At 36.4% G+C, this 9366-nt stretch overlaps 1 non-coding gene across 1 annotated transcript; it reads left to right on the forward strand.

The window, feature by feature from the left end:
* The first annotated feature begins 3531 nt into the window (after nt 1-3531).
* On the forward strand, nt 3532-3635 carry LOC112774534 (small nucleolar RNA R71). Its single transcript, XR_003189018.1, has one exon. It is a non-coding gene; the product is annotated as a small nucleolar RNA R71 (small nucleolar RNA).
* The last annotated feature ends 5731 nt before the right edge of the window (nt 3636-9366 follow it).

Raw genomic sequence — 9366 nt, forward strand, 5'->3', positions numbered from 1 at the left:
GGTCCATGAGTGGGCTCTCTTGTTTGCTCCATCCTTTTCATAGTGATGGGCTTATCCTCTTCAATGAAGGTGTCTTCCTCTATGACAACTCCAGCTGAATTGCATAGGTGACAAATGAGATGAGGAAAGGCTAACCTTGCCAAAGTAGAGGGCTTATCCGCCACCTTGTAGAGTTCTAAAGATATGATCTCATGAACTTCTACTTCCTCTCCATTCATGATACTATGGATCATGATAGCCCGGTCTATTGTAACTTCAGACCGGTTGCTAGTAGGAATGATAGAGCGTTGGATGAACTCCAACCATCCCCTAGCCACGGGTTTAAGGTCAAGCCTTTTTAGTTGAACCGGCTTGCCTCTTGAATCTCTCTTCTATTGAGCGCCTTCCACACAAATGTCCCTAAGGACTTGGTCCAACCTTTGATCAAAGTTCACCCTTCTAGTGAAAGGGTGAGGATCTCCTTGCATCATTGGCAAGTTGAATGCTAGCCTTACATTTTCCGGACTAAAATCCAAGTATTTCCCCCGAACCATTGTGAGCCAATTCATTGGGTTCGGGTTCACACTTTGGTCATGGTTCTTAGTGATCCATGCATTGGCATAGAACTCTTGAACCATTAAGATCCCGACTTGTTGAACGGGGTTGGTGAGGATTTCCCAACCTCTTCTTCGGATCTCATGTCGGATCTCTGGATATTCACTCTTTTTGAGCTTAAAGGGGACCTTGGGGATCACCTTTTTCTTGGCCACAACTTCGTAGAAGTGGTCTTGATAGACCTTTGAGATGAATCTCTCCATCTCCCATGACTCGGTGGTGGAAGCAATTGCCTTCCCTTTTGTCTTTCTAGAGGTTTCTCCGGCCTTAGGTGCCATTAGTGGTTATGGAAAACAAAAAGCTTTAGCTTTTCCCACACCAAACTTGGAATATTTGCTTGTCCTCGAGCAAAAGATGAAAGAAAAGAGTAGAAGAAGAAGAAATAGAGGAGATGGAGGGAGGTGAGTGGTTCGGCCAAGGGGAGAAGAAGTGTGTATGTTGTGTGAAATTGAAGGTGGTAAGGAGGGGTATTTATAGAGTAAGGGAGAGAGGGTTTCGGTCATGAAAAGGAGGGTTTGGGAGGGAAATGGTTTGAATTTGAATGGTGAGGTAGGTGGGATTTTATGATGGATGGATGTGAGTGGTGAAGAGAGTATGGAGAAGAGGGTAGGATTTGATAGGTGAAGGGTATTTGGGGAAGAGTTATTGATGGGATTGGTCAATGGTGTTTGGGGAAGAGTGTTATGGAAAGGTGTGAAGAGAAGAGAAGAAAAAGTACGGTAGGTGGAGATCTTGTGGGGTCCACAGATCCTGAGGTGTCAAGGAATTCGAGTCCCTGCACCAATCTGGCATTCAAACACCCATTCTGTGCCAATTCTGGCATATAACGCCAGCTCTGCTACCTTTCTAGGCATTAAACGCCAGCCCTGCTACCTTTCCTGGCGTTAAACACCAGTATGCTGCCCATTTCTGGCATTAAACGCCAGCCTGATGCCCATTTCTGGCTTTTAATGCCAGCCAGTGCCAGACAGCCCTTTCTGGCGTTAAACGCCTAGAGTGCTGCCCATTCTGGTGTTTAACACCCAAAATGCTGCCAGGCTGGGCGTTAAACGCCCATTCTGCTATCCTTACTGGCATTTAAATGCCAGTAAGCCTGTCCTCCAGGGTGTGCTATTTTTTATGCTATTTTTCATTCTGTTTTTGATTTTTCAGTTGTTTTTGTGACTTCACATAATCATCAACCTAAAGAAAACATAAAATAATAATGGAAAATAAATAAATATAATTAAATAACATTGGGTTACCTCCCAACAAGCGTTTCTTTAATGTCAATAGCTTGACAGTGAAGCTCCTAGAGAGCTTCACAAAGACTCAGAGCTTGATGTTGGCCTCCCAACACGAAACTTAGAAGTTGAGTGTGGAGGCTTTGTTTGACTCTGTATTGAGAGAAGCTTTTCATGCTTTCTCTCCATGGTTATAGAAGAAGATCCGTGAGCCTTAAACACAAGGTAGTCCTCATTCAATTGAAGGACTAACTCTCCTCTGTCCACATCAATCACAGCTCTTGCTGTGGCTAGGAAGGGTCTTCCAAGGATGATGGATTCATCCTCATCCTTCCCAGTGTCTAGGATTATGAAATCAGCAGGGATGTAAAGGTCTTCAACCTTCACTAAGAAATCCTCTACAAGTCCATAAGCCTGTTTCCTTGAATTGTCTGCCATTTCTAGTGAGATTTTTGTAGCTTGCACCTCAAAGATCCCTAGTTTCTCTATTACAGAGAGGGGCATGAGGTTTATACTTGACCCAAGGTCACACAGAGCCTTCTTAAAGGTCCTGGTGCCTATGGTACAAGGTATTAAGAACATTCCAGGATCCTGTTTCTTCTGAGGTAATTTCAGTTGAACTAGATCATTCAGTTCATTGATGAGCAATAGGGGTTCATCCTCCCAAGTCTCATTACCAATTAACTTGGCATTCAGCTTCATGATTGCTCCTAGATACTGAGCAACTTGCTTTTCAACAATGTCTTCATCCTCTTCAGAGGAAGAATACTCATCAGAGCTCATGAATGGCAATAGTAAGTTCAGTGGAATCTCTATGGTCTCTATATGAGCCTCAGATTCCTTTGGTTCCTCATTAGGGAACTTCCTGGAGGCCAGTGAACGTCCATTGAGGTCTTCCTCACTGGAAATCTCTGCCTTTCCATTCTCTACAGGTTCGGCCATGTGGGACGTGATTATGGCCTTGCACTCTCTTTTTGGATTCTCTTTTGTATTGCTTGGGAGAGTACTATGAGGGAGTTCAGTAACTCTTTTACTCAGCTGACCCACTTGTGCCTCCAAATTTCTAATGGAGGACCTTGTTTCAGTCATGAAACTGAGAGTGGTCTTAGATAGATCAGAGACTACAGTTGCTAAGTTAGAGTGGCTCTGCTTAGAATTCTCTGTCTGTTGCTGAGAAGATAATGGAAAAGGTTTGCTATTGCCAAACCTGTTTCTTTCACCATTATTATTATTGAAGCCTTGATTAGGCTTCTGTTGATCCTTCCATGAGAGATTAGGATGGTTCCCCCATGAAGGATTATAGGTGTTTCCATAGGATTCTCCCATGTAATTCACCTCTTCCATTACAGGATTCTCAGGGTCATAGGCTTCTTCCTCAGAGGAAGCTTCCTTAGTACTGCCTGTTGCAGCTTGCATTCCAAACAGACTCTGAGAAATCATATTGACTTGCTGAGTCAATATTTTGTTCTGAGCCAATATGGCATTCAGAGTCTCAATCTCAAGAACTCCTTTCTTCTGAGTTGTCCCATTATTCACAGGATTCCTTTTAGAAGTGTACATGAACTAGTTATTTGTAACCATTTCAATGAGTTCCTGGGCTTCTACAGGCATCTTCTTCAGATGAAGAGATCCTCAAGCAGAGTGGTCCAATGACATCTTGGACAATTCAGACAAACCATCATAGAATATACATATGATGCTCCATTTTGGAAACATGTCAGAAGGACACCTTCTGATCAATTGCTTGTATCTTTCCCAAGCTTCAAAGAGGGATTCACCTTCCTTCTGTCTGAAGGTTTGGACTTCCACTCTAAGCTTGCTCAACTTCTGAGGTGGAAAGAATTTGGCCAAGAAAGCATTGACCAACTTTTCCCAAGAGTTCAGGCTATCTTTAGGTTGTGAGTCCAACCATATCCTAGCTCTGTCTCTTACAGCAAAGGGGAAAAGCATAAGTCTATAGACCTCAGGATTAACCCCATTGGTCTTAACAGTATCACAGACTTGCAAGAACTCAGCTAAAAACTGATGAGAATCTTCCAATGGAAGTCCATGAAACTTGCAGTTCTGCAACATTAGAGAAACTAATTGAGGCTTAAGCTCAAAGTTGTTTGCTCCAATTGCAGGAATTGAAATGCTCCTTCCATAGAAGTTAGAAGAGGGTGCAATAAAGTCACCAAGCATCTTCCTTGCATCTCCACCATTGTTGTCGGGTTCGGCCATCTCTTCTTTTTTTTCAAAAAATTCTGTCAGGTCTTCTCCAGAGTGTTGTGCTTTAGCTTCTCTTAGCTTCCTCTTTAGAGTCCTTTTAGGTTCCGGATCAGCTTCAACAAGAATATTCTTATCCTTGCTCCTGCTCATATGAAAAAGAAGAGAACAGAAAAGAATAGGAATCCTCTATGTCACAGTATAGAGATTCCTTTATGTGAGTAGAAGAATAGAAGAGTAGAATGAAGAAGAGAGAAGATGAAAAATTCAAACACAGAGAGGGAGAGAGGGTTCGAATTATAAGAAGAAGAGAAGTGTTAGTAAATAAATAAATAGAAAGAGATGAAGGAGAGAGAATTCGAATTTTAAATAAAAATAAAAGGAAAATATTTTTGTTTTTATTTTAATTATTGGTTAGTATTCAAAAATTAAGGGAAGAAATAAAATAAAATTTGAAAAAAAAAAGATAAGAGATAGTAATTAATTTATTTAGTTTTCAAATTTTTAGAGAAAAGATGTGAGTGAAATTGAAAACTTTTAAAATCAAACAAAAAATCAAGTAGTTAATTGAAAAAGATTTGAAAATCAATTTTGAAAAGATAAGATGTTAGAGAAGATTTTGAAATTGATTTTGAAAAATATATGATTGAAATTTTATTTTGAAAAAGATTTGAAAAGGAAATTAAAAAGATTTTATTTTTGAAAATTAAAGTTGATTACTTGACTAATAAGAAACTAAAAGATATGATTTTAGAATTTAAAGATTGATCCTTTCTTAATAGGCAAGTAACAACTTAAAATTTTTGAATCAAAATATTAATTGTTAACATTAATTTCGAAAATATGAAATAAAAATAAGAAAAAGATTTTGAAAATCAATTTTGAAAATTTTTGAAAATAGTAAAAAAATGAAAAAGATTTGATTTTTGAAAAAGATAGATTTTTAATTTGAAAATTTTGATTTGACTAACAAGAAACAACCAAATTTTAAAACTTTTGACTAAATCAATTCAAATTTTCGAAATTTATGAGTGAAATAAGGGAAAGATATTTTTTTTATTTTTGAATGTTTAGTGAGGAGAAAGAAAAACATAAAAATGATGCAAAACATAAAAATTTAAGATCAAAACTAAAAATGCATACAAGAACACTTTGAATGTCAAGATGAACACCAAGAACACTTTGAAGATCATGATAAATATCAAGAACATGTTTTTGAAAATTTTTAAGAAAAGAAAAATATGCAAGACACCAAACTTAAAAATTTTTAAACTATAGACACTAATAATTCAAAAATGCATATGAAAAACAAGAAAAGACACCAAACAAGAAAAATTTAAAGATCAAATAAGAAAAATCACCAAGAACAACTTGAAGATCAATGAAGAACATAATGCATGAGTTTTTGAAAATTTTAAGAAAATTAAAAAGATGCAATTGACACCAAACTTAAAATTTGACACAATACTCAAACAAGAAACACAAAATTTTTGGTTTTTATGATTTTATGAAATTTTTTTGTGTATTTTTTTCGAAAATTATTTTGGATAAAGAAAAATAAATAAATTCAAAATTTTTAATAGGAATTTCAGGAATCATGCAATGTTAGTCTAAAGCTTCAGTCTAAAAAGATTAGACATGTTTAGCCAAGCTTCAGCAGGACATTACATACAACAGCCAAATTGATGGGAATCAACTAGCTCCTGTGATGATAAAAGTATCATTTGAAACATTAGAATTCATTCTTAAAAATTCTGAAGAACAAAATAAATTTTTTTTGTATATTTTTTTTAATTTTTTTTCGAAAATAAAAGAGCTTAAAAATAAAATAAAATTACCTAATCTGAGCAACAAGATGAACCGTCAGTTGTCCAAACTCGAACAATCCCCGGCAACGGCGCCATAAACTTGGTGCACGAAATTGTGATCTCAACTGCACTAACAACTTGGTACGTACGATTGTAATCTCAACTCTTTTTTCACAACTCTGCACAACTAACCAGCAAGTGCACTGGGTCGTCCAAGTAATAAACCTTACGTGAGTAAGGGTCGATCCCACGAAGATTGTCGGCTTGAAGCTAGCTATGGTCATCCTTGTAAATCTCAGTCAGGCAGATTCAAATGGTAATGGGGTTTTGATAATTAAAATATAAATAAAATATAAAATAAGATAAAGTTACTTATGTAATTCATTGGTGGGAATTTCAGATAAGCGTTTGGAGATGCTTTATTGCTTTTGAACCTCTGCTTTCCTATTGTCTTCTTCCAACCATGCGTTACCTCCTTCTATGGCAAGCTGTATGATCCTCTCGAATGAAAACAAATCCATCTGCGCTGTCACTGCAGGGCTAATCATCTGTTGGTTCCCGCTAGTGTCAAAATAAGACCATTGTCCTTTTGTACACTGTCATTTGTGCCCCACATTCGCAGGTTTGAAGCTCATCACAGTCATCCCGTCCCAGATCCTACTCGGAATACCACAGACAAGGTTTAGACTTTCCAGATCTCAAGAATGCTGCCAATGGTTCCAGCCTATACCACGAAGACTCTGATCTCACGGAATAGACTGCTCTATTGTCAGGAGAGACAACCATGCGTCGTGAACTAGGAGGCTAAGAGATACACACTCAAGCTATTGCAGGTAGAATGGAAGTGGTTGTCAGGCACGCGTTCATATGAGTGTCACGGATCATCACATTCATCAGGTTGGAGTGCGAGTGAATATCTTAGAAAAAAAGTAGGCGTGAATTGAATAGAAAAATAATAGTACTTGTATTAATTCATGAAGAACAGCAGAGCTCCACACCTTAATCTATGGGGTGTAGAAACTCCACCGTAGAAAATACATAAGTGAAAGGTCTAGGCATGGCCGTGAGGCCAGCCTCTAAACATGTACAATGATCAGCGTCTAACGATAAAATTCCAAACATAAAATAAATCTCTAAAAGTAGTTTTTATACTAAACTAGTAACTAGGGTTTACAGAAAATGAGTAACTAAGTGCAGATAGTGCAGAAATCCACTTCCGGGCAAGATGTTTTAGGCTGTCTTTGAACGCCAGTTTGGACCATTAAATCTCGGGCAAAGTATGGACTATTATATATTGCGGGAAAGCCCTGGATGTCTACTTTCCAACGCAATTCAGAGCACGCCAATTGGGTCTTTGTAGCTCCAAAAAATCCACTTTGAGTGCAGGGAGTTTAGAATCCAACACCATCTGTAGTCCTTTTTCAGCCTCTGAATCAGATTTTTGCTCAGGTCCCTCAATTTCAGCCAGAAAATACCTGAAATCACAGAAAAATATACAAACTCATAGTAAAGTCCAGAAATGTAATTTTTGAATAAAAACTAATAAAAATATAATAAAAAATAATTAAATCATACTAAAAACTATGTAAAAATTATGCCAAAAAGGGTATAAATTTCCCGCTCATCAGATGGCATTTAGAGTCTCAACTTTATGAACTCTTTTCTTCTGAGAGGTTCCATGATTTATAGGATTCCTCTTAGAGGTGTACATGAATTGGTTGTTTGCAACCATCTCAATGGGTTCTCTTGCTTCTGCAGGCATTTTATTTATGTGGAGAGATCCACCTGCAGAGCTATCTAAGGAAATATTGGATATCTCAGACAGGCCATCATAGAACACACCTATGAGGGACCACTCTGAGAGCATGTTAGGAGGACATATCCTGATCAACTGCTTGTATCTTTCCCAAGCTTCATAGAGGGATTCACCTTCTCTTTGTCTGAAGGATTGAACTTCCACTCTAATCTTACTCATCCTTTGAGGAGGAAAGAACTTAGCTAAAAAAGCATTTACAAGCTTTTCCCAAGAGTCTAGACTCTCTCTAGGCTGGGCATCCAACCAGAACTTAGCTCTGTCTCTTAAAGCAAAGGGAAAAAGCATCAGCTTATAGACATCAACTCCATTAGTCTTTACAGTATCACAGATCTGTAAGAATTTTGCTAAGAACTGATGTTGATCTTCCAGTGAAAGTCCATGGAATTTGCAGTTCTGCTGTAGAAGAGAGACTAACTGAGGCTTAAGATCAAAATTGTTAGCTCCAATGGCAGGTACAACAATGCTTCTGCCATAAAAGTTTGAGGTAGGCATGGTGAAGTCACCAAGGACCTTTCTAGGCTCCTCTTGTGGTTCATCCATGTCCTCCTTTTCTTCTTCAAAACTTTCTGAGGGGTCTCTTCAGGAGTGTTGTGCTTTAGCTAGTTGTAAACGCCTCCTTAGAGTCTTCTCAGGTTCAGGATCAGGAGTCAAGAGGGGTTCTTTATCCCTGTTCCTGGTCATAAACAAGAAGCCAAGAAAAAGAAAGAAAAGAAATAGACTTCTAATAGACAATAAGCTCCACCTTAAAGTCAGAAATAGAGGAAGAAGAAGAAGATAAAAAATAAAAAATAAATAAATAAAATAAGTAGAAGAAAAATACCTTAGAAATAATAGTTAAGAGTAAATAAAAGAAGATAGAATAAAAATAGAAAAGAAATCACAAGAAAGCTTTTTGTACCATTTGGAAAAAAGAGCTTCCAGTGAAATGTGAAGAAGAAAGAAAAGAAGATAAAGAAGTTGAGGTAGACCAAGGGAAGAAATAGGGATAGGAGAGTTTTGAATAATAGGGATGTGAGAAGAGAAGAGGTATAAATAGAAAAATTAAATAATAATTACATTATTTTTGTTTTTATTTAATCAATTAATTAATTTTCGAAAATTAGATTAAATTAATTTTAAAAAGATTTGAATTTTAATTGTTAAATTTTCGAAAATAGAGGTGGGAGGAGAAGAATAGATTTTAAAAATTTGAGAGAGATGAGAGTTAGTTAGGTAGTTTTGAAAAAGAAGAGAGAGAGAGAAGAAGATATTATTTTCGAACATTAAGGAAGAGAAGAGTTCGTTAGGAGGTTTTGAAAAAGAAGAGAGAGAAGAATGAGATATGATTTTCAAAAATTGAGAGAGGAAAAAGTTAGTTAGGTGGTTTTGAAAAAGATGAGAGTGAAGATAAGATATTAATTGAGAAAGCATAAAAATAAAAATAAAAATAAAAGATAAGATGAGAAAAGATTTGAATTTTAAAAATAAGATAAGATAAGAAATTAAAAAGTTTTTGAAACAGATATTATTTGAATTTTGAAAAAGATAAGATAAGATTTTTAAATTTTGAAAAAGATATGATAGGTTTTGAAAAAGATGTGATTTTTAATTTTGAAAAAAATTTGATTTTTGAACACTTGACAACTAAGATATGATAAGATAAAATTTTAAAAATTGAATCTGAATTTTTATTGTTATTTTCGAAAATTATGATTAAAATTAGTTAGAAAAGATATTTTTT

This window comes from Arachis hypogaea, chromosome 18, assembly GCF_003086295.3.
Source record: "Arachis hypogaea cultivar Tifrunner chromosome 18, arahy.Tifrunner.gnm2.J5K5, whole genome shotgun sequence".
Lineage (NCBI taxonomy): Eukaryota > Viridiplantae > Streptophyta > Magnoliopsida > Fabales > Fabaceae > Arachis > Arachis hypogaea.